Source organism: Tachypleus tridentatus, chromosome 13 (assembly GCF_004210375.1).
Source record: "Tachypleus tridentatus isolate NWPU-2018 chromosome 13, ASM421037v1, whole genome shotgun sequence".
Classification (NCBI taxonomy): Eukaryota; Metazoa; Arthropoda; class Merostomata; order Xiphosura; family Limulidae; genus Tachypleus; species Tachypleus tridentatus.
In genome coordinates, this window is record NC_134837.1 from 258,400,944 (window position 1) to 258,427,186 (window position 26,243).

Consider the following 26,243-nt stretch of genomic DNA (forward strand, 5'->3'; position numbering starts at 1 on the left):
ATGAATTTGTTTATGACTTATGCCTGCGTTCAAGTAGTGATTAAACATCAACTAAATGTAAAATATTGAAAGTTTACCATCCTCCTTTTGTTTTGTATATTTCGAATCATATTTTAAAAATTTTACTATTTGTGTTGATGCTATTTGCCTTGAACTATATGCAATAATTACTACCTTACGTTTAAAACGAACCAACTTGAGTTATAATCTTGTCTGTTATTATGCGCAAAGGGCTGTTTGTGCTCTGCCCACCAAAGATATCGAAACCCGGTATTTAGCAGTCTAAGTCTGCAGACATACCATAGTACCATTGGAGGGAAAGACGTATAACTTGTTATTCTCATTGTTAATCTAAATGAACGCAAGGTTGTAAATTAAAGAAAATACAAACTGTTGAAAAATTTTCAGAAATTATTTGAAGGCTTGTTTTGCGCGAGTAGATCCTCGAAGAACGCGTGGGCATTTTACTTCAGTTTACGTTTTATATATCATTCTCTGCATACCGTGACATGTTGCTGTATTTTATCACGTTAGTTTTGAGTAGACGGTGAAATTATGGCAGTTCAGTACGATGTAGCTTAGCGCGTGCGCGTCCTGTTATAAAACCACCGGTAAAGGACGGGGTTACTGGGATTAAGAGGCTGGAAACATGGCTGACGACACTTATGATGAGGCGGATTTGGTGCTTATAAAAAGCCCGTTTAAATTACGAGGGAGAAAAGGTGCTCTAAAAAAGAAAAATGTGTACGTTATTAAAGATCATAAGTTCATTCCAAGGTTCTTCAAACAGCCGACTTTCTGTAGCCATTGTAAAGACTTCATTTGGTGAGTCGATTACTGGTTTACGTCTTTCGTATTTCTTAAGTTTGCGTAACAGGTTAATAGTAACAAGGCGTGGGTTTATGGTTATACTGAAGTTAAATTATGGTAGTCAAATATTAATAATATTGAAATATAAAAGTTGGTTCGATAAATGTGAGGTTAACATTTCTAAAATTTTCAATATTATACTTGCCGTACGTTTAATTTGATGAGTAAAAAATTATTTTTTTAAGTCTGGAATCAAGAATAGACTATATAAATACTGTACTATATGAGTTGTTATGTGGAAACTTTTTGCAAAGAATAGCTATTACTTCAGAGCGTAGTCCTGTGTAAAGAAACGATGTGAGATAAACAGTGGGTGTCGAACGGAATTATAATGTCCTTTTTTAAATTTATTTTACATCACACTTAGTTTGTCATTTAGTAAATAAAAACTGGGTAAATAGTTTGGTCACCATTCTAGAATGTGATACTGAGTGATAGAGTAAAACTGGTATTTTGATCTTATCCTGTGGAGAAAAAATGAACTATTACTTTAGTTAACGGTATTGAGAAGTGTATACAATTTAACGGTTTAAACAGACCAATATCTATATTTGATTTTGATTGGCTGGCACACATGTTTTTCTATTTTAACACTTCATTGGAAAAATATCAAGTAACGATTTTTTTCAAATTGTATGTTAAGTTAATTATAAGTAAATGTGATTTTGAGAAATATATTCATGAAAATAATTTGGTATTGAAATGTAAGGCCATTGTGCTTTATTATTGGTTGTATTTAGTCTGCTATGTAAACAGGTAGATGCAGTGGAAAAATTCTCCCCCTCCAGACCCTTGGTATCTCAACAGTAAGTTTGAAACATGTTCAAGAAATTTGGGTACATTATTATCTCCAGGTTGTACATGTCACAAGTGATAAGATGTGTTAAGGATTTGGGTTCATGACATCCTGTTGAAACCCATTCTTGTTCATTAATTTGTTTAGTGTTTGTGTTCCATGACCTGACTGTTTCTAAAACTTATAAATATTTTTGCAATTTTATCAAGCCTTTTGTAACTGGTTTTATTTTTTTCATACTGTAGTAGATTTTGTACTGTCATTGAAGTCTCTACTTTTACTTCTTTGCTATTATATAAATAATTGAGAATTAATAAGTTTTGTCTGTTTATATTTGTTAAACTTTCCATAACACCTATTCTAAGATTTTCTTTTTTTCTGCAATAATTTTGAATCTTGGTTTTTTTCCTACTTAAAAATGTCCTAAATGTGTGTTTGTGTTTTTCTATAGCAAAGCCACATTGGACAGTCTGCTGAGCTCACTAAGGGGAATTGAACCCCTGATTCTAGCATTGTAGTACCATAGACTTACCAATGTACCAGTGGGGGGCTAAATGTGTATATATATATATATATGGTTGCCTATTTATGTACAAGTCTGGTTCTTAGTGAGTTGACTCCACCTTCCAACTAAGAGGACCAAAATGTGAAGCCTCTGAAGGTTATTTCTTAATAAAATGCTACAAATAAATGTAATGTTGTATAAATCTGTATGTGAGCTTTCTCCCTAACAAACTACTCGACAAATGTCAACCTAATATTGAAATTTCAATTGAAATTGAGGTTTTCAGGACTTGAATGCCTAAATTGAGCCACTTTCGGCTCTTCAAGACTTGAGAGAAAACACGTTTAAGCTGTTTCTCTCACAGCTAAAATCTTGAACTAGAAGAATGAAATTTTTTAGTATTTTTTACTTCATGTCTTCATGTCATAACCTTCATGTCTTCCTCGTAATTCATAATTACATCTTCGTACATCCTTCAAACTGAGATTCTGCCACATTATAACACAAAGTTGAAAAAACAATTGTTATTACCAACAACAAAAAAAACTTGGAATTTGTAGATGTAAAACCCAAAGTTGGTCATTTTTAACCACAGTTGACCTTGTCATTAGGGGTTTTACTTTTGTCCCTTCCCCTTTTAATTGGTAATCTTGCACTTAGAAGTAATTTTTACAGGGATATGTGGGAGATATTCTTCCCCTACATCTTTTTAAGGATAGAATAATATTTTCTTTCTTCATAGAATACCCTAATGGATATCTTAGGTATAGAAACGGCTTTCTATTCTCAAGTGTATAACCAAGACTACGTCATTGATCCATTAAATTTTTTTCTTTCTCTAAGACACATGTTTACCAATAAAAATTGACATTTTAAGATTTACAGTTGTCCCCTGGGAACTGGAACTTTTACTGCAGATATTGAGGTATTTTAAATTTAAATAATAGTAATAAAAATATTATTTCCTGTTATTGTACTATCACTGAAAATGCTACTACTGCTCTAGTAGTTATAATTGATTAATTTTTTTTTAAATGGTTTTATTCCAAGAACCTTTCTATTTATATCCTTCAAAAAACAAAACTTTATTTGTTACCCTCCTTCTGTTCTCTATTTTTGCCATTTTTAATATCATTATGCTCTGAATCTTTCCTCAAATTCCAAGTATAGATTAACAAGGAACAAATATGCAGTATCTTTTCAAAGGTACTTTTAAAATAAATATAAGTACATCTAGTGGGATATATGTACCATTGCCATTTAAAGTAAAATATGTGAAAAGACCAGTCACGAGTATTGAGTGCCAGATTTCAGTCTCTGGTACTAACTTTGTGAAAGGTCATAAGTTATTTTTGTGAATAAATATTTCCTTCTTTCTATTTTAATAGTCATTAAGAAAGATTTTCAAGTTTCTTGATGGCACCTTGTAAATGTTTATTTAACCAAGACTTCGTAATGCAATTGCTGATAGGTGTCAAGAATATCTGTGTAAGTTTGTGTTTGGCAACATTATCAACATCTGTTGAATTTCTTAGAGAAGATGAATTAGTTCTAGTCATGTGTTAACATTCACTGCCACAAACTAATTTGTTCGTCTTTACCTTTAAAACATTTTGTCCTAGCCTACTGAAAACTAGTGGCTAACCATAATTCCAACTTTCAGTGCAGAAATGTGAAAGGTTTTGGGAAAATACTTCACAGAAAAAGTAACATATGTAGCAGCTGAAGGCAGTAGTAAACTAGCTTACTGTTGTATGTGTTTTTTTTAGTGTTGAAAGGTAGTAATGTAAGGTAAAGGAGAGAATAAACAACAACAAAAAAAACTTGCTGAGGTGAGCTTATTTACGCATAATTTGACAAGTCTTGTGTTTAGTGTATAGTTTTGTGAAGATATATTTTCCTGTCATGCATAAACTAAAAATTGCATGTATTGTGAACCCTCTGCAAAATGAGAAACATAATTATTTATTTATTCAACATCTCTCTGGAGTACTTCCTCTTTACTTCCTTTCAAGTTGAAAACAACAAATATATATTATCTTTTCTGACAGATAATCTGCAAATAATATATATATATAATGCAGAAATGCTTTTCACAGTGCAATGAATACTAGTTGGGGGGAGAGGCAGCTGTGGCTGTAATTAACGTTTTGAAATACAGTCTCACTATATTTCTGACCTGAACCGTTGACAAGGCTTAATTTAGAGATTACATTGTACAGTATTGAGTTGGTTGTATTTTGTTACTTTGTAAAATATGTTAAAATGCATTTTTCAGTTACAAGAATTATGCTGTTAACATTAAGTGTAGACTTATTCATTCTAGTTTTGTAATTATGTGAAATGTTCCATTGTGATATAAAATGGAAATTGAAATATATAGTTTTTTTCTCAACAGCCACATATTAATTTGGATTAACTACCTAAAAAATGGTGTACATTGATAAAAGAAATGAAGCATTGTTTTTATAGTATTGTATACACATTTGTTTAATGAGTATTTGCTCAATAGGTGGAGCAGGAAAAATAACCAATAAAATGCCTCGAGAATCAATCTTATTGATTTTCATTGAAAAATCTATTGGTGTTTAATAATTTTATTATTATGTCAATTATAGATGAGGGAACATACATGCTATAAGTCATAATGCTCGTAGAAACTTGTTTGTTAGAACTTTCATTTTGAAAATTGAATGGGATAATTATTCTTTGTCATGCAAGCCTAGGGAATTTCTGATGTGTCACTTTAGAATGTTATTTTTTTTATTTTACTTGTACCACAGAACAGGATATTAGTATTGCTGTTGTATAAGAACCATTGGGTTTTAGCAAGTTTGTCTTTACATTTAGTGTTTATAAAAGATGTAACTTTTCTAATTTTTGATGGGGGGGACAGTGGCAAGATAAATCAGAAGACTTGGTACAGTAATGTCAAGTTCACAATATGAAATGTTGTTCAGGAGAGATTCCAATGGTTAAAAAACAACAACAACAGAAAACATTTGTGAGGCTTAAATGTCAGAACTATGATTGGAGTTTGAACCAAATAGTTTTTACATGCACGTAAGTTCAAAAATGAAGAAGTGTCAATGTTTGACCTTTTAGGAAACTCTAATTGGAAAAGTTCTGTGGATAAAAGAAGCATTTGCCGAGAATTACCTTTTTGTTGTAAGAAATGTTGAGATTTTACTTGCATGTTTAGTTTCTGTCAGTAGAATTAATTTGGTTGGAAGTTTTAGGAATCCATCTTTATTTCATACCCAAATGTGATTTATCCTTAAACTTTGTGGAATTTGAGTGTTACGTAGAGGTAGAAACGTGGTAATAAATAACATTACAATTTATTTTTAACAAGTGTATCTTGCTTGATATTTCTTCATACAAAACATTAAGTGTAAAAACTGTATTTTTATGAGATTGGTGAAAACTTAAAACTTGTTAAAAATGGACTTCTTGGCATTACTTTGATTAGAAGAATGTTTCTACTATGGTCTTTCTAAAGTCTGATTTGGATTTTTTGGTATATATATATTATTTATCTTAAGGAGATGGATACCTATTTTGGCAGCAAGTTATCCATATTGGACTTATACGTACATGCATTTGTCAATTGATTCATAAGAAGTTAGTCTTGGCAATTGGTCATGAATTTATTAAGTGTTACACTGAGAAGTGGTAAAAGGAATTCTTCACTTGTATGAGAGAAAAGGTGTTGTTAAAAGTTTAACATATCAGGTGAGGCTTTTTATGATGGCCCTTGGTATAAAACTGATATGATGGAAATACAGCAAATAACAACTGTTAGTATGATACTAAAAGACAGGTGTGGAAGAAGTGGAGAAGGTATGATTTGTCTTTGTCTTTAAGCACCAAATGCATGTAACTGGTGAAGTGGTAAGTTTTGTGGAATACTGCACAAGGAGGAGTGACCGGTATAAAAAATGGATGTTCTATATATGCATACATGGCTTTGATAAATTTTCATTGTGAAAAACTTAAAGTAGCATACCTACTGATAGGTAGTTGGTTAAGTTATATTAATACATTTGTTGAATAGGCATTGGAGTGTGAAAGACTATACATAACCTGGGGTGGTGATCTTTATGGTGAAAACAGATTGTGACTGTAGTGTTTGGAAATATTTTGTAATATCCAGCTTATTATTATTTGTGTGTGTGTGGACTCAAGACTGTGGCTTAATGACATAAAACAAAAGTACGCACACATACACACACCCAAATGTGTAAATCAACATGTCTCATTAAAGTTGTGGTGGAATTGGGTGTATTGGTATCAGAATTACATCTTGATGCTGACTTGATGTTTTTAGATAGTGTTATGCCACTGAAAATTGCTCTGTTTTGAGAATGGAATGTTAATGTTTTTTACTTTAAAAACCCATACATTTTGGATCATAAAGATTTGTTATTATTGAAGATTTAAGATTTCTAAGAGGAAAATATCCCTTGTAGTAAATAGTATTAGAAAACAAATGAAGATGGATCAGTTTGGGGTACTAAGACCATCCAAAAAGAGACCTGCAACAAATTACAGTATACCCATGGTGAGCAAAGTGTGACATCTTGTAACAGTTGAGAATACATGAACACTTGACAACAGCCCACAGTATCAACTGAAGGGTCTCCTTTTGGAAATGAGGTCTACAGGGTATAGGTACATAAAGATAAAATTTCCACTTGTAGTGCCATGGAAAGTGAAAGGGGTATTCATATTATATTATACAAAGACAGTCTATTTAAATTGCTGGATTTAGCTTGAATGGATTTATCTGCGACCATTGTTGAAATTAACAAGGGTAAATTGTCACTCTTGTACACTAGGTAAATTATAGAAAGTGTGTGAGGAGAAGTAGTTAAATGGGACTTGACAATCTTACAACAGAGCCCATTGCAATAGAGACCACGCTGTAGTCCTGTTGTCAGTATGCACAGTCATCATCCAGAGCAGGGGTTGGCAACCTCTTTCCGCACAGGGGCCAGAGGCTATGTCTGTGAGCAGATGGAAGGCCACATTAAGTTACAAACTTGAATTCTTTTCTAGGATCACCATGGGCCAAGTAGATGTGATATTTCATTTGGGGACTGAGGGTCGTAGGTTGCCGAACCATGATCTAGAGCATGACCAGACGTGGGGAAGTGGATTGTAATGACACGAAGATCTAAAATTTGTTTAGCATAACGTGCTAAACCGTCCGTGCAATCTCTACACTTGCATGCACCAAACTTACTAGCTATACACAAAGAGCTACTAGACGAGTGCGCATTTATCGATTGTGAATAAATAATTAGAAATTGTTTACTTCGTAAATATTAGTTTTATATTTTCACGATTATCGTCTGTAAATCATGCAAGTATGTCAAACTTATAAGAAAAATTCTAATTGAACAATTTTCAAACACGTGCAAATAATTAATACCGTAGTCACATGTCGCGTGTCACATCCAACATCCCCAACCCCTAGTTATCATTCCAAGTTTGGCTTTGATGTTAGGGCTTTAGGAATACATTTCATCCTTTCTCATTGCCCACATATTTATCATACCTATATCATGACCTATTCCTGAGGTCTTTGGGGAGGTGGGGGATAACAGACTGTGCCAAGAAGGGTTACATCTTATAAAGGTTTTCATCTTTTTTTTTTCTGTATTTTCAATGTTATACGTGGTAACGTGACATTTTCCTTGTCTGCAACATTCTTCTAAGTAATAAAGCCGCTTTAAGGTTATATCGGTTGAAAAGTAACAGGCGTGTAGTCCATCGATGTCTCTAAGATTTATCATCATTTTATTTTGATGTTATTTAAATGCGAAATGGTTGGTCATGCTCTTAAATAATTTCTCGCTAAACGCTAGCATACTGACCATTTTGAACCAGGACCTATTATTAACTCTAATAAATTATTTGCTAACGTCTTTCGGTAGCATGGCCAGGTGGTTAGGACGCTTGACTCGTAATCCGAGTGTTGCAGGTTCGAATCTCCATCGCACCAAAAATACCCGCCCTTTCAGCCATGGGGGCGTTATTATGTTACGGTCAATCCCACTGTTCGTTGGTAAAAGTGTAGTACAAGAGTTAGCGGTAGGTGGTGATAACTAGTTGCTTTCTCTCTAATCTTAGCCCATATAGCCCTTTGTTTAGCTTTGTGCTCAATTCTAAACAACCAACCATCTGGTCTTTTACTGCTAAATTAGGGATGGCTAACGCAGATAGCCCTCGTGTAGCTTTGCGCAAACATTCGAAACAAACAACTTTCGTTGTAAGATTTGTGAGAAACACGCCAATCGCTCCCGTTTTCGAGCTTCTCTTATCCTGTATTATAGACAATCGGAATAAATTTATAGTTTCGACTTGAGTTCACTAACCAGTTACAAGTGTTATTTTATTACAAGTTACATTCTTAACAGTAAGAACAAATATTTCTGAATCACTTACGACGGTTTCGATCACCGATTCGGTCATTCTGAAGTACACAAGTGTACTGATACTTCCTTATCCAATACGTTTTGGTATTTGGTAGGAATTTTTTTTTTATTTAGGAATGATAGAGAAACTTTGTACAATGGAAGAAATTTGTCGTATTCGCCATGTTTGAAATTTTTAGTGTCTTTTCACTGTTTTCATAAAAAAACGTTGTAATATTTAAGTTTATTGTCAAACGAAATGAAACTTGTAATAGTAATAATAATAACAATATTAAATGTTAGGGTATTTAGATTAGACACTGAATTATTAATACTATCTTTCACACATTCCGTTTCGAGAATTCTCAACTCTTGCAGGTCGTAAGCTCGTAGTTCTTTTGTCATTCTTTCAAAGCGCGCACGTGCCGTTGTTGCGTTAACTTCATTAATATTAATTTTATTTTTGCTGCTGAACAACGTCGTTATTAATGTGGGTACGTATTAGAAGTTGCAGTGAACTTGATTGTAAATCGTTCAGTACAATAGCGTGTTAACCCACTCTTATGCTTAACAAACCGTTTCCTGTCACGAAAATTTACATCAGTGTGTGTGTGTGTGCGCGCGCATGTGGAAAGAAATGGATAGTTTTAACCTTTGTATCGATGTATCGTAAGTTACAATTAATGAAATCGGTATACAATTTACCCTCCGATGGGACGGCTATAAACATACGATTTTACAACGCTAAAATCTAAGGTTTGATTCCCCCTCAGTGGATACAGCAGAAAGCCCAGTGTAGCTTTGCCCTAGGCCCGGCATGGCCACGTAGTTAAGGCACTCTGCTCGTAATCTGAGGGTCGCGGGTTTGAATTCCCGTCGCACCAAACATGCTCGCCCTTTCAGCCGTGGGGGCGTTATAATGTGACGGTCAATCCCACTATTCGTTGGTAAAATAGTAGTCAAAGAGTTGGCGTTGGGTAGTGATGACTAGCTGCCTTCTCTCTAGTCTTACACTGCTAAATTAGGGACGGCTAGCGCAGATAGCCCTCGTATAGCTTTGCGCGAAATTCAAAACAAACAAAGCTTTGCCCTGAAACAAGCAATATAAAATTGTTAAAACTCGCTAACCAAGCGCCACCTATGGTCCAGCACTAGTGTTTTTAGATTCCCTGAGTAATGTCTTTTTTTTCTCTTTATTCGTGTTTTATTGCGTTTACATAATTAATTGTACCATTAACTCAACCTCGGGTCGTTATATTTTTACTATACTTTCTTTTTTAGTATTGTACTTTTATTATAAAGATTGATTTGGATTCTCATCTTTATAATTTGTTTTTAAGACTGACTTAAACCTCCTAAGCTGGTCGAACCTTTTGAGACATTATTGGATTTATGGCCAGAAGTATTGTTAGCAACGAGTACACACAACTGATGAAACAATGCATTCTGATTTTTATTAGCAGATACGTAAGGGAAAGATATATTTAAATAGTTGCACGGATGTCTAGTTTTTTTGTAATTTTGTTATAAGTACAGTGCACAGTATACTCTGATCAGAAGCATATATTATAAAGATATAGAGAGAGGGGGGTAGCGATGTACCGATGTAGATGACCGCCTAAACAAACGCATTACGATCACGTGATGGGTTTCATTTGTTATACAGCGAATAATTCATTTCTTTCATGAAAATGTTACGAAGTCCAAAAAAAATTAAACGTTAATGGTCGTGCTATAACTCGCTTGGCTGAATCGATAATTTTGATATAATAATAGTGTACATTTATTCCTTTCGGTCGTGTAAGAAAGAACACATTTGCAGGATAACTTAATATTTGAATATTGTTTGTTTTTTTAAACTTATTGTACGCATGCCCGAAATGATTTTAATATACCATAACGTCTAAAGTTACTATGTTAGCTGTCAGCGTTTTTACTTGTTGAAATAATTGAATTCTGTAGTTCAGGGATGGTGTAATAATCAACCAGTGTGTGTGCGCGCGTGCGTAAGATGCGTCATTACTGACGTTAATAAAAAAAATAAATTTTAGAACTAAGACTTTTTCTGCTGTGTAGTTAATAAACAGCTCTGAGTGTGATTTCAATAGCTATAAAAATGAACCTGTTACAGATTTTTAAACTTGTATAAAATGTCTGTCTTGCGTTCGTTATGTTTTTCTGTTTGTTTGAAATTAAACACGCAGTGGGCTGTCTGTGCTCTGCTCACCACGGGTATCGAAAACCGGTTTCTTGCGTGCAAGTCCACAGACATACCGCTATGCTACTTATGGGGGGAGCATGTTTGTCTGACTTCTTTAATTGTATTTTTTTTCTGTGTAAATCCACACAGTTCTTGGCTGGTTTTCTTTACATGCACTGTATAATATACACACGTTTATTAGTGGTTTGCGTCAGACCTAAATATCAATAGTTAGTTAGTTATCACCATTAGATTCCATCTAGGAACATAGGGCCGCAATCGCTTGCGGATTCTTCAACAAGTATTTAAGTGAGTAGGTTGTTAGCCCACTGCACCGAGCCGTCCCTAATTTAGCAGTGTAAGACTAGAGGGAAGGCAGCTAGTCATCACCACCCACCGCCAACTCTTGGGCTACTCTTTTACCAACGAATAGTGGGATTGACCGTAACATTATAACGCCCCCACAGCTGGGAGGGCGAGCATGTTTGGCGCGACGCGGGCACGAACCCGCGACCCTCGGATTACGAGTCGCACGCCTCACGCGCTTGGCCATGCCAGGCCAAATATCAATAGATTGGTAATTAATTTCAATAGTATTAGACTAAGGTCATGAAAAATGACTGGGTTTTTATAAAGATAATTTATAATAAAGAAAATGGAGGAAAGCTAAAAATTAGGAAGTGTTATAAAAAAAAAAGGAGCCCTTTCAGTCGTGGGAGCGTTATAATGTTTTGATCAATCCCATTATTCGTTGGTAAAAGAGTATCCCAAGAGTTAGCGGTTGGTGGTGATGACTAGCTGTCTTGCTTCTAGTCTCACGCAGCTAAACTGGGGACGGCTAGCGCACATAGCCCTGGAATGCTAAAAAATGTGTTTGTTTTTTTTTACTTGATTGGATGGAACCATTTAAAATTAAATGAATTTTAAGCCACTTGTAACCAACTTTTATATTCTAAAAAATCTCTGTTTTTCTTTCATTTTCAACAGTTTAAAAACAACACAGTCTTCCAATTTCTTTTCTGACGTCATTTTTGTTACTGTGATGTTTTGTTGAACGTGTTTCAACACAAAGTTTGATTTTGTTTATTCCCTTTTTTGTTTGTTAAAGGATTTGGTTTCTCGGGATTTTTTTTCTTTCTTTCTAACCATATCTGAATGTTACGATTTTATAAGTACAATATGCTACATTAACACTTTCACATAATTCCGCCTGTTCTGAGGCCAGGCTGTTGTTTTAGTGTGCTAACATATATCCATTGTGTTTAAAGTTTTACAATGATGAAAACACACACACACAGTTTACAATAATGAATACCTGTTAATTGTCACTTTTAACTCGTAACCTAAAACTTTTACGTCGTGCATGTGCTCTTACTAACTAGAAGTCCTCATGAAAAAACAACTGCTACATGAATGTGTGCTACACCTGTTGCTAGTTGGTCAACCATATGGCCAGCAAACGTACTAAAACGAAACGCATTTATTATAGTACTAGTGTGTGTATACATATGTATTTGTATATATACAATCTATTCGAACAGAGGAATTCAAATGAGGCAGTTTGTATTTTACTGCTTGCTGTAACTTCTTGTTTTAGTATTTTTGAAACTTGTTTTATTTATTGATTAACCCTTCATCTGTGGATTATTTTATTTCGATCGTTTTCTGTGGATCGCTTTGTTATTTCCGCGCTATGTTTTTTTAAATGAATATTACAACGGAAGAGAAAAACAAGTATCACTGTAAAACCATGCTTCCATTTTTTTTTTTTTACTGTGAATGTTCACGTTTATTCATTTATCGTATAGTCTGTGTTGAGCTTGCATTTCTTTACTTCGTAGGAATAGATTCATAGAATTTCTAACGCTAAAAAAAATCGATACCCGCTGTGGGCGCGACATAGCTTGTTGTTTGGCTTTGTACTTAACTACGATCGAACTATCCTTGTGAGATATGTTTATCATGAGATTGGTTGTGAGTTTGGTGTTGAAATAATCGAGTCTGGTGGGAGACTGGCAGGTCAGTTTTGGCATTTTATTATTGATGTAGTCAAGTGTGGCAGGAGACTGGCAGGTCAGTTTTGGCATTTTATTATTGATGTAGTCAAGTGTGGCAGGAGACTGGCAGGTCAGTTTTGGCATTTTATTGTTGATGTAGTCAAGTGTGGCAGGAGACTGGCAGGTCAGTTTTGGCATTTTATTATTGATGTAGTCAAGTGTGGCAGGAGACTGGCAGGTCAGTTTTGGCATTTTATTATTGATGTAGTCAAGTGTGGCAGGAGATTGGCAGGCCAGTTTGGCATTTTATTATTGATGTAGTCAAGTGTGGCAGGAGACTGGCAGGTCAGTTTGGCATTTTATTATTGATATAGTCAAGTGTGGCAGGAGATTAGTAGGTCAGTTTGGCATTGTATTGTTCTTTCTATTCATATGTATTTGACTTACAGGCAATCATTGTTCCAAGTTATGTTGTTATGCAATTAGAACGTGTTAAAATTTGATAAAATATGTAGAGTTGTATTTCATGTCAATATCCATACTTCAGGAACATCAAATAAGTAAATTGTTACAAATAATTATTGCGAATAACATTCTCAACACGTGCATTTTTAGCATGTTTAAACCAATCGGATGAACGTACCTTTGACAAAACCATGTGGAGCTGACAGTGAAGAAAAAAATATCTCGCTTAGTACAATTGCGGTGTATAAACATTCGTTTTTTTCCAAAATATTGTATACGATATTTAACCTTTATCTTTCGTATAGATATATCTGTGTGAATACAGAACCTCTTGAAATCGGTAAAAAGAAAATGGACCCCACTCCTTAAATTTGGAAGGCAATTATTCTTATATTCCTTTCCAGTCAATCAACACTCAACGTTCGTGTTGCCGACTCGCTTTAATTATGTCCTTTCATGTTCCTTTTCTGTGAATACAAACTACTCTGAAGTTGTTGTCTTTTCAATAAATTCAATGCGTCAGGGTTAAGCTGCTGGCTCGGGGATTCTGAACTGTGGCATAAAAAAAGCCGGGAACAACTTGCCTATTAAACTACCAAACTGAAATTATTAACTAGTTTCCTGGGAAACCCTAACATTCCTGGGAAACCCCTCCCCCGCAAAAAAACAAAACAAAAACGTGTTTGTTAACATAGCTCCCTGTCGTCCTGTATATATCTACTCATGTACTACCCGTTCTCTATCTCGGAATGAACTACTTACTTCACATGTTTTTAAACACATTATTGTCTAATACGTGGAAAGAAAATGCGACTTAAACACCATAGTTATAGTTTAAGGGTTTGTTTGTTTTTGCGCAAAGCTACACGAGGGCTATCTGCGCTAGCCGTCTCTAATTTTGAAATGTAAGACCAGAGGGAAAGCAGCTAATCATCACCACCCACCGCTAGCTCTTGGGCTACTTTTTTACTAACTAATAGTGGGATTGACCGTGACATTATAACGCCCCCACGGCTGAGAGGGCGATCATGTTTGGTGCGACCGGGATTCGAACCCGCGACCTTCGGATTACGAGTCGAGCGACCTAACCACCTGACCATGCCGGGCACTAATTTAGGGATACTTTTTGTCACTAGATCAGTCACTCTATTAGAAAATTGAATAATATACCGTCTCGTCTTGTCAACTTCGTCCATAGACGCTTAATATGCATAGTTTTCTAGGCACAAGTTCGAAGGTTTTATAATTGCGTTTTAGGATTTCGTGTAAAACTTCAGAAAGAGTTAACTACACGAGGCCGTTAACTTATATGGAACTGATATTCTAAAGTAAAGGTAGTTACTGAATGGCATTCTCTGCCAACTATTGGATTACTTCTGTGCGGGCGAATAGCGAGATTTGACAATCACTCTTATAGCGCTTTTGTAGCCCCAAAGATGAGAGCGTTCTTTTGTTGTGTGTTAAGGCCTAAACTGTGGGCCACCACTAGCCCAGGAAATAATGAGAAACGTTTAAAGCTAGGCTGAGATGATTTTTACAGCTGAGAAACTTATCGGAAGTACGGTTCTGTGAGGGTTGAAAGACTTCATGTTGTTACTATAGGAAGCCATATAGTTCTGCTTGAAGGAACTTTGTTTTACTGTGTTCATACATCAAAACGAGTTATTGGTGAAGACCGTTTTTCTTGTATTTTGTTCATAGCAGATAATCAATAATAATGCCTGGTAGGCGCTTTTAAATTTAACTAGCGATTAATATGATAATGTAAAATAAACAACATACGTAACGTCGGTGATAAATAAAAGTTACGTAAAGAAAGACCAGTGGAACGTAGTTCCGAGTAGTCCTCACAGTTAATATGTAAAAACCAGTGGAACGTAGTTCCGAGCAGTCCTCACAGTTAATATGTAAAGACCAGTGGAACGTAGTTCCGAGCAGTCCTCACAGTTAATATGTAAAGACCAGTGGAGCGTAGTTCCGAGCAGTTCTCACATTTAATATGTAAAGACCAGTGGAGCGTAGTTCCGAGCAGTCCTCACAGTTAATATGTAAAGACCAGTGGAGCGTAGTTCCGAGCAGTTCTCACAGTTAATATATATTAAAAAAAAATGACCCTCCCCTTAGCAGGGGCAGTTACTCCCAAACTTGAAAGGGGGGCAAATGGTAGTGAGACATTTCTAGTCATACCGAATTAACTGTAACACAAGACCCCCAACTAAATTGGTGGGCTCGAAACGTCTGTAAGTTAATGCTTTGGCCCCCAGTCGAACGTGATTTGGACCGTTAAGCTGTAGCAGACAATGAATGTATACCAGTGGTTCTTGACCTTGTTGCAGGTACTGAACCCCGGAAGTTTCGTACTTGCATTCACTGAACCCTTCGTAACTGAAAGAATAATATATGATTTTTTTTCAAATTCAGCACATAAGTAGATACTTTATTAGTGCAGAAAATGAACCATGCATCAGTTGCACACAATATCGCTGTGTTCAAAGAACAAAACCAACAAAACATGAATTTCAACAAAAACAAAAACACAACTCGATGAATATTTACTGCAAATCAATGTGACTTTTGCTGTTGCCTTTCAGAGGCAAGTTCAGAAATGCGCGGCTTCACCTTGGCAAGTGCTACTCTCACATCATTTTCCCAACAAAATCTGTTCCTTTTCTTTGTTTTTATGTCTACCATCCTCGAAAAGGATTGCTCGCAAAGATACGTTGTAACAAACGGTATGAGTATCTCAAGGGCTTTCTTAGCAATAAGAGGGTACGCTACGATTTGGTGACACCAAAACGTTGAGAGCGTTGATGTTCTGAAAAGTTGCTGTTGAACCTGGCTCTGCTGAAGTTCAATGATTTCATCGAGATATTCATCATTGACATCGGCTGTCGCAACATTAAACGTGAACGGCCGTCTCACCATGCTGGATATGATTCTCTGGTGGGGAAGTATCCGTCGAGAGACTTTGCGAGCTCATCTAAGTGCATGGCAATTGCTTGCTTCAGTTCCTCGGGTAGAGAAATGTCTCCAATTCCAGACACAACTTTGATCTTACTTACACAGTCGTCCAGCAGGGGAAAGTTTGCGAAGTTATCATTCTCTGTTCGTCGTTTGTAATAACGGTAGCTTTTATTGAAAAGCCTTCAGGTTTTCTTCAGCTTTGATGATGTTGACTCTACCGCCCTGCATCTGTTGATTGAGATGATTGAAGATATCGGCCATGTACGCCAAAATGATAATGAACTCGGATTTTTCGAAGCAATCTGCATGAGAATGTTGTTGCTCTCGCACAAACAGGGCTAATTCCACACGCATGACAAAAACACGATTCAGCACCTTTCCCCGGGATAACCACCGAACGTTAGAATGGTACAGAAGTACCTTGCTTTCAGAGCCCATTTCATTACACAGCTCTTTGAAGATGCTTCAGGGCACTATTTCGCACAAAGTTCACACATTCCACTACAATTTTTAATACTTCTGCCAGTTTTGAAGGCAAGGATTTTGTTGGCAACGCATGCCTGTGTAAAACACAGTGCGTTACAATGATGTGTGGTGCATCGGCTTTCATTAGCGCACCAGAACCAGAGTTTCGTCCCAGCATGACTGAAGCTCCGTCCGAACAAACTGCAGAAACCATATCCCACGAAAGATCGTTGTCTCTGAAGAAGTCATCCACAAGTTTCTTCTCGTCGGCTGCCTTAGTTGTTGTTGTAAGAGACTTTCAAAATAAAAAAAAAACTTTTTATTTCGTCGTTCTTCACATAGCGCACGAATACAACAAGCTGGCTTAGATTGGAAACGTCGGTGGTCTCGTCGAGTTGAAGGCTGAATTTTGCTGGGCTTGAAATCAGATCTGCAACTACTTGAGCCAAGATGTCGTTGCTCATGTCATCCATTCTGCTGCTGATGGTGTCATTTGAAAAAGGAATTTGGTATAATTTATTTTCAGCAGCTTTTCCCAGCATGATATTCGCCATCTTCAACGCAGCTGGTTTTACAAGTGCTTCACCAATGGTGTGGGTTTGCCCTGCTTTGCGATCAAGTACGCAACTTCGTACGATGCTGTGAGGATCAGTTTGTCGATGGATACAAAAACGGAAACAGGCAAAGTAGCCTTTTCATCGAACCTAGCTCTCTTTACCTTGAATTCAGCAAGCGTTGTGTTCTTGTATTTCCCATCTCCATGCAGCTTTAGGGAGTGTTCTTAGTTTTGCCGGTGCTAGACTAGAATTGCTCAACTTGGCATTGCAAATCATGCATTGAGGACGCTGACTCCCATCATGTTCCGTTATACACGTGAATCCATATTGTACGTATTCGTCCGACCACTTTCTGTTTTTGCTCGACATAGTTAGTATGAAGGGATTGAAAGATTAGGGAAAAAATCACAAATGACACACGATTACTACAGTCACAAGTCGACTGCTAAGCGCACGAAGTTCCCTGCAGCACAGATATAAAGGCCAAGTGATGTGACGTGATCATCCGCAGCCAATGATGGCCAAGTGGAGCATGACGTCAAGAATCATATGAGTGGGGTGAACGGAACGGGGACACACACACACAGTGTGTGTGTCTTGACCTCCGCCGAACCCCTGGGGCTCGATTGAACCCAGGTTAAGAACCACTGATCTAGACGTACCCAAATTTTTTGTTAACGTTGGTTGTTTCTTTTAAGTTTGAAACAATATGAGTTTTGTATAACTTGTTTAGAAATAATTTGAATAAATGGTTTAGATATTAATTTGCCGAGAAAAGTCATTGGAGAACGCGCACGCGCACACATCTAATTTTTCCTTTTTACACTTGAAGTTTAAATGGTTGATCTTAAAGTAAATGGTGAAACAAATTTTTAGCATTTTTACAAGATTTAGAACATGCAGTAAAACAAGTTTCAAGTGTTTTTCTGTCGCACATTGTCTTTGTTTTGTTCGCAAAATTTTCTGGAATTTGTTAGGTTTCGAATCTCCGTCACACCAAATATGTTCGCCCTTTCAGCCGTGTGGGCGTTGTAATGTGCGGTCAGTTCCACTGTTTGTTGGTAAAAAAAAAGTAACCCAAGAGTTGGTGGTGGGTGGTGATGACTAGCTGTCTTCCCTCTGGTCTTACACTGCTAAATTAAGGACGGCTAGCGCAGATAGCCTTCGTGTAGCTTGGCGCGAAATACCAAAACAAACTTGTTAAGCAGTGTTTATTTAACCTGATATCTTCTCTGTTTTTTCAAAATACGACTTACGATAAATGTTGTACCACTTATTTAAAAATAAATGTATTTATATCTATAAAACCTAACCAAGCTGTTATCACTTGTGTAGTAGTTTTTTTTTTTTTTTGAGGGGATACGCTTTTACTGCGCACACACAACTCTCAAGTAAGAAAAGTGTTAGTCAAATTCCATGTAATTGGTCAGAAAGAGTACCCCGAGAGTTGGCATTTGATGCTGTTGACTGGCTGGCTACCTGGCTTCTCATTGGTCTACCGATTTAAAATTTAAGGAAGACTTCGAAGATTTGTAAATATGAATCCTGCCACACTTTCCAGTGGTATATCACTTGAGAGTGTGGGGGATAATGCAGTATTGGAGTAAAGATACTTGATACAAACGTGAAACCTAATCTTTCATTCTATTTTCCGAAAACTTGTCACTGTTGTATACTGATTTCTGGTAGTTTACAAAGGTAAATTGAAAGAACCAGACTATACTTTGTGTGGTGGTTGAGTGTATGGTAGAGTAGGTTGTTATTTACTTACCACAGTGAACCGTGTACAATTTTTCTTGAAACGAGTTGTTTAAAATATAAAAATAAATGTCTACTGTCGGGAGTGAAAAGAGAATTTCCGTCGCCATATTGTATGTAGCACAAGTTTTGAAATGCAAAATTGTTTGATTTTTTTTTCCCAGTGTTTATATTTGAATCTTTGAGATTTGCCAACCTGAAGATGAAGTGTATTACAAGTTTATAGGAGGTGGTCTTGTGACTTCAATCTCTTGTCAGTTGGAAGTCACCCCTGTCATGAGTCATTTATGCACTGGTTTGGCTTTAGGGATATATTTAATCTGATGACTCATTCCCTTTCACATCTAAGATATGCCTGTGAGGGGTTGGGGGTGGAAGAATATTAATAATTATATAAAGAAGTCATAGAATCTAGCAAGCTTTTCAAACACATTGTTATGAAGACTTAAAAGCGTTAAAACTGGTGCGTTGCGAAACGTCACTGCCCAAGTATTCTTGGAGTGAAGGTAATTCCTAAAACAACGTTGTGCCTGTAGTAAACACTTCGTACATGTAGCTTGTTTAACAAGTTTATACAACATACAAATAAGGCTATTTATTGATGGCTAATTACCCTTTGTCGTAATTAGTCGTAACAAGAAGTACGTCAACTTCTACCACATTGCTAATGTTCCAGTGAATTGAAAAATTTGTGTAAGAAAATGTTAACTTTAAAGAATTTTTAAAGTTAATACAGCAAAAATACAACTAAATACAATCGGAATTCTTTGAAGATGACGTGAAATAAAAGAAATTATTTACGGAATAAACACAGTAACGTTAATGTATTGAGTGTAACTGGTAGCGGTAAGACCTCGCTCTAACATGCTCCTATTTTCTCTATTAAAAGACTTGTGTGTAAGTTGAGATATGGTGCAAAAGAAAAATGATTAAATTGTCCACAAATAAATGTTTTTGAACTGCAAAGTTTGAAAAAGTATAAACCAGTGTTGTAAAACATGCTTTAATTAAAGTAAGCACCATTTGCTTCAACATACTTTTGCCAACGTGTAACGATGCTGTTTATGCCCCTGCTGTAGAAATCAAAGCTTTTATGGTCAATGAACTCCCTGAAAGCTTCTTCTGCAGCTGCCTGGTTTTGAAAGTGTTTATTGTTCAAAAAGTTGTCAAAGTGCATAAAAAATGAAAATCTGTAGGGGAAAGATGGGAGGAATAAGGTGGATGAGGCAGAACCTCGATTCCCAATGCGTCCAATTTTTGGAGCGTCATCCTTGACAGGTCTCATAACACCAATTTTGTTGATCTTCAGTCAGCTCATGCGGAACCCACTTATCCAACTTTTTCGTCTTTCCAATTGTACTTAGGTGGTTGACAATACTTTGTTTGCTTATGCCTAGCTTTTCTGCAAGCTCACGTGCTGTTGTGCGAGGGCCTGTCTCAACTGCTTTCCTTAACGTGTTTTCATCTAAGGATGGTTTTCTTCCACGACCTTCCTGGTCTTCAAGGCTTCCATCTCTATGTCGAAACCTTTGGAACCAACGCTCAGTAACATATCCATGGCTGAATGCCTTGTTGATGTTCGGTGTAGTTTCAGTAACTTTTCGTTCAAGTTTGAACTCGTAGAAGAAAATCAGACGAAAGTCCTTCTTGTCCATGCTGCCTTGGTGGTTGCAAAACTTGCTCTGAGTAGAGTTGAAACAGTAGACAATTAAGCCACCCTGTTAGCGACAAGCATTGGATTACACCAACCAACAAAGCAACGATAAATTACTCGGTATTCAGCTTTTAAATATCATCCTGAGAATTCCGACATTTATTTGTGGACAACCAAATAAAACAACGATTAGTATAGAATACAGCCTGTTGAATCTAATTAGACAGCTTCCATGCCAAGTTAAACTTGTGTAGAGTATGCAGATTCGTTTGTGTGTTTGCATCAGCACAGAGTTCTCCGTTAGTCCAAATAATACGTAACTTAACAATTCTCACGACATCTAAGAATACCTCGTTTAATTCAGAGCAATATTCCTTGAGTGAGAGTTCAGGTAGACTTGGAATATCGACCTTTAGCACAAGATCAATACGTGACTGTGCCACACGAGCGCAGCTTCTTGCAGTTTAATTTTATAAATAAAACATTGCGTGTTTTTTTTCGTTTTTTTCTTATAATCGTTTATCACTTGTTGGTGCAGTTGAAAACAAACCTTTGCCGAAGTATTAGCACATTTGATAACATATAACTGATTTTATTTACCCAGTTTTCTTGGTTTGTCGTCCGTCAACGTTATATATGATAATTTCAATTGTTTTTTTCACTCTATTCTAATTTATTCCCCACCTTTCGTCCAGGTACAGAACTATGATTGGTTTAGGTCGTAGTTAAATAGTATTTGTAGCCTAATTAAAACATATTATTGAGTTTTTAGCTTTCTGTTTTTGTCATTTTTTGCACTTTACTTTTGTTCAATATGTCGTAAGCATTCTTCTGAATTGGTAATGATACAATTTTTTTATCCGAACAAACTCTTATCTTGTGGGACTTCTTTTTGTGATACAGGTTTAAAGAGGTTCGTATTACTCATCATTGTCTTGTCATTGGGTTCCTTCTGTTTATAGTTGATAATTTTGCCGTAGCTGGTGATGTATTCGTTTCTGACTTATCGACAAAATAAATACTAATTCAAAAATTGAACTGTAGACTTCTAATTCTTCCCTGATATCTTGGGTTCTATATTCGTGACTAGAAATATCTTTTCTGGAGCCAATTTTGTATAGGAAGAACTTTGTTCAATCTATTGGATATCTTACATAGCACCAAATAAATGTATATTATTGATCGGGTTTGTGTATTTGACCTTTTTCGTTGACTGTAAAAAGGAAAATTGCGAAATATAAGTTTTACGTGATATCCTGTGCTGTTCTAAATGTAAGATCCAGTGTTCCCCAAAGTGTGGGTCACGTACTTCTGGTGGTGAACGAGAATATTTTAGGTGGTGCGCAGACGACGTTCTTATTTTTGTAATTACTTATTTGTTTTAACGCGGTTATTATGTTATCTGCTGATAATTAAACATTGACTATTATTCAGAGGGCGTGCGCGTCATCTGGCTCCCTCATTGGCTAGTCGCTACTCGGAGAGCATGCGCAATAACGTATGTGGTGAAAATCGTGAAGAATTACTGTAGTCCTTATAGTACATTTTAAATGTATTTTAAGACGGATCCAGCCAGTATTGTTCATTTAATGTGAAATTTTTGGGGTGGGAATTAGTAAACGGACAGGAAAAACAACAAAACTTGTATATCTGATAAGTCACCCAGTGGGTGGACAGTAAGATTGCCCACATTAACATCTGCGATTCGATTCTCGATGATGGGCAGAGCACGGACAGCCCATGATGTACCTTTGCGCTCAACAACAACAATCAAACAACCATGTGTTGAGCTACCCTAGTTAGTAACAATAAAAATCTGTACAGCTTTCATCTCTAATATTCGTGCACTGTGGTGGTAAGTTGAACTACCTGCTTTTTATGTAATCAACAAAGTTAGTATTTTTTTAACTTCGACACACATAAGCGATATTTTGTAAATGGTTTATGTTGAAACTTACGGCGTAGATCAAAAGAGATGAATTTATTAAGTTTCTGTAAATTAATTTACGAAAATCATTAAATAAAACGTGGTCGAATTCCTTGTTGATGTAGTGCTTATTTAATAAGGTTGTGAACGGTGCTGATGACGTGATGGTTTGGTTGTGATGTGTTGGTATTCGAAAGAGATTGGAATGGCCCATAATCGTTCTAGTGGTATGAAAAATAGTCTGAATTTTATCTCTCTCTTAAAATTTTGTATATGAAAAAAACAAACCCTAGCGAAATATTGATTCCCAACAACAAACAAAAAACATTTCTTACACTGCACTTTTCCTTTGTTCGAAAGGAATGGTTCGTTGGCGGTCATATTTTTCACCAAATATTACTATAGTTTGAAAGTGTAAGATTTCTTAATGTTATTTATAATAAAAGTGCCACAAACACTATTAACGAACAGCAGTCGAGATATTAATTTAATTCTTGGATACAACCAGTTATGTAGCTGTAATATATCGGGTGGCTACACTTGTGTACGTTTAAAATATTCACTGGTGTGATTGGTATAGTTGCAATACATGCGTGCCACCTGAATTCGTGAGTTAGATACAGGAAACAGGAAGTGACGTTTATGCACCGATTCCGCTAAAAGTTACCCATAAACGAAAGTCTAAGTGAAGCTGTTATTTCCGTAATGTGAATATGTCCGGAATTCGCGCGCGCGCACACTTGTATTGTTTTTGCTGTGGGTAACCATTGCCAATAACTTTTTGAATAGTGCAATGTTGACGCGTAAGAGCAGCGTGGATATTTGACAGTTCAAGTCTCTACTGGCTCAATTCGTATACCACTAGGACTGTGATTATGCTTCCACACACGACGTTTCGTGAGATGTTAATTCAGGTACGATTTTGTTGGACGTGGGAAGGTGAAGTGATTTTTCCACCTCTTTCCTCCCTCGATAGTTCATTTGTGAACTTTTACCTTGTGCTTTGATACTGGATGCGTTAAACTTGTATTTTAAATTTGGTTTGGAAAGCTAAATCCTTCGGACAATTTCTATCAGTCCCGAATTGCTCCGGTTTGTCTCCAAGGTTTTTTTTTTGTTTTTTTTTTCCCCGAGAGTCAGCGTGTCGGATGTTTCACATTGGGGTTGGTCTTAGTTTCAGTGTGCTTTCCCACTGTGTATATTGTTCGATTCATTTTAGTGCTGTCTGTAAATGTAATCTAACATTTGTCTTTTCTCGCAACGTTGTTTTACGGGCTGATATCTCTGTTTACACGATCCCACGTATCTGTAATATATATACAAAGATAATCCTGTTTGTACGATATAATTCCTTGTAGTGATTTAGTAAAATACACTAATTATTGTATTTGTATACTCATTAAAAAAAAGTTTTATATATGCCACACAATTTGCTTTTGTATTTAGTGACATGTTACTTACCCTAGGGTGGGGAATTTAAAGGTGTTTGTATAGGACATTTATTTTAGAAACAAGTTTGGCCTTCCTTTTAACAGACATAACTTTATGTAAACACGTCTGTTAAAGTAAATAAATGATTTAAAACTGTTAGAAAAATTGTGATAATGTTTGTTTGTTTAACTGCAATATGCTTTAAGCGATTTTTGTATCATACCTATAAGTGGTACGGAGGTTTAGTAGCTTCTCTGAAAAAGTGTTCCAGCGAGACGTCACAATTTTAGGAGGCTTAACTTCCTCGCTCGAGACACGTGAGCTTTCGTGAGACTCGGGCTTGGCTTTCGTGTGCAGGATATTTAGCGCCTCCAACGTGGAATTGTTTTTCCTCCAATGAGGAGGGTAACATTTACACCGGCTCTGTATATAATCCTTTTAAATATGTTTTTTGCACAAAGCTACTAGAGGGCTATCTGTGCTAGCCGTCCTTAATTTAGTAGTGTAAGACTACAGGGAAGGCAGCTAGTCATCACCACCCACCGCCAACTTTTGGGCTACTCTTCTACCAACGAATAGTGGGATTAATCGTACATTATCACGCCCCCACGGCTGAAAGGGCGAACATGTTTGGCGCGACGGGGATGCGAACCCGCGAACCTCAGATTACGAGTCGCATGTCTTAACACGCCCGGCCCTTTTAAATATGAAAACATTAACTGAATAACTGTGTCAAATATATCTCGCAAGTGATAATACCTACGACAGATTCGTTTCTATTTAAACAAATAATATTAAGAAAACAACAAGCCAACCAACCTGATGTTTTATTAAAATGCAATTTTCTACTTGTAATTCTGGCAAGTAGTCTTCATGCGTTTAAAATAATGTTAGTCTTACGTGATGATTAACTTTTAATTTATTTTTTCAACGCCAACAATATTTTCGTGACAAAATCTTGAGATATTCAAATTATTGTAAAATTAAACAAAAACATAATACTAAAACAAATTTACCTACTGTGCCTTGTGCCCCAAAAGGGGGAGGGCAAACAGTTCTACAGAAGAACGAGTGAATTTTTAACATTCATATTTCAGAATGAACCACCACAATATAAACAATTTAACACAAATCTCACTGTAACGTTTACATTTCTGGAAACACGACAAATTCCACGTATTCCTTTATGTTTCGAATATTTTCATTCATGTTCTACACGCACGTACGTAATATCCGTTCATAAATATCTAGATTGAATTTGACATATTTGAAATTTCTTTATCGTTTCGCAAATATTTTCGTTTTGATAAGTAACAAAATTATTAGTTCTTGTCGGAAAATGTAACGTAGCTTTTCAGGGATAGTAAGTAAAATTCGTGTAGCAATGAGATTTAGTTCGATTTAAAAAAAAAACGTTTAGTTTTTAAATTATTTTTCTATCGGATATAGTAGAAAAACTCGTAAATGTAGTTAAATAATTAGTGATTTAGTATAATAGTGAAAGTTTTGATACTATGGTTCAACACTTTTTTCTTCTATATATGTAAAAACGGCTTGTTTGGGTTGAGAAAATATTTTACGTAGAGGAGCGAACAACATTTCGACCTTCTTCCGTCATCGTCAGGTTCACAAAGAAAGAAAGAGGTAACTGACCGGAAGCTGACCACTTGTTTGAAAGGGGTTGTGTAACTGAGTGTCGGAATGTAGTGGGCGTGCTTAGATGTTTGAATATTTAATTTTATATTACTTATTTGATTATTTTTAATATAGGTATAAAGGTGCTCCTTTGTATTGATTTATTTTGGGCTTAAGTTGTTGTATAAGTAAGGTTTCTTTAATTTTGCGTTTGTTTAGTATTTGGGTGTTTTCTATGGTTATGTTGTGTTTATTTGACTTGCAGTGGTCGAAAACGTGTGAAGGTGACTTTTTCTATTATATATTCGAAACGAATCTGCAGCTTAGCGATAAATCTGATGACTTATAACGCTAACATTCGGGGCTCCCAATGACCAGAAGTTAGATAGCCTCGGAGCTCGCAATGTCCAGAAGTTAGATAGCCCACTTTGTTACATTACTACTACCGATATACAGGTTCCGGTATGGCACATCTCTCCCTTTTAGTTCTTCAGCCATTGCGTTCTGTTTCCGTACTGTTTGAAAAGGTGGCTATCAAATATCATGAGATTGTCATAGCTATGGATAGCCGGTACTGTTGATATTAGGTTCTTGTTT

General features: G+C 36.1%; 1 pseudogene across 1 annotated transcript in view; it reads left to right on the top strand.

The window, feature by feature from the left end:
* The first annotated feature begins 540 nt into the window (after window positions 1-540).
* Window positions 541-26,243, top strand: part of LOC143237368 (protein kinase C, brain isozyme-like) — an 87,506-nt pseudogene continuing 61,803 nt past the window's right edge. The window contains exon 1 of the transcript XR_013020039.1: window positions 541-825. The product of XR_013020039.1 is annotated as a protein kinase C, brain isozyme-like (transcript). The remainder of the gene's footprint in view (window positions 826-26,243) is intronic.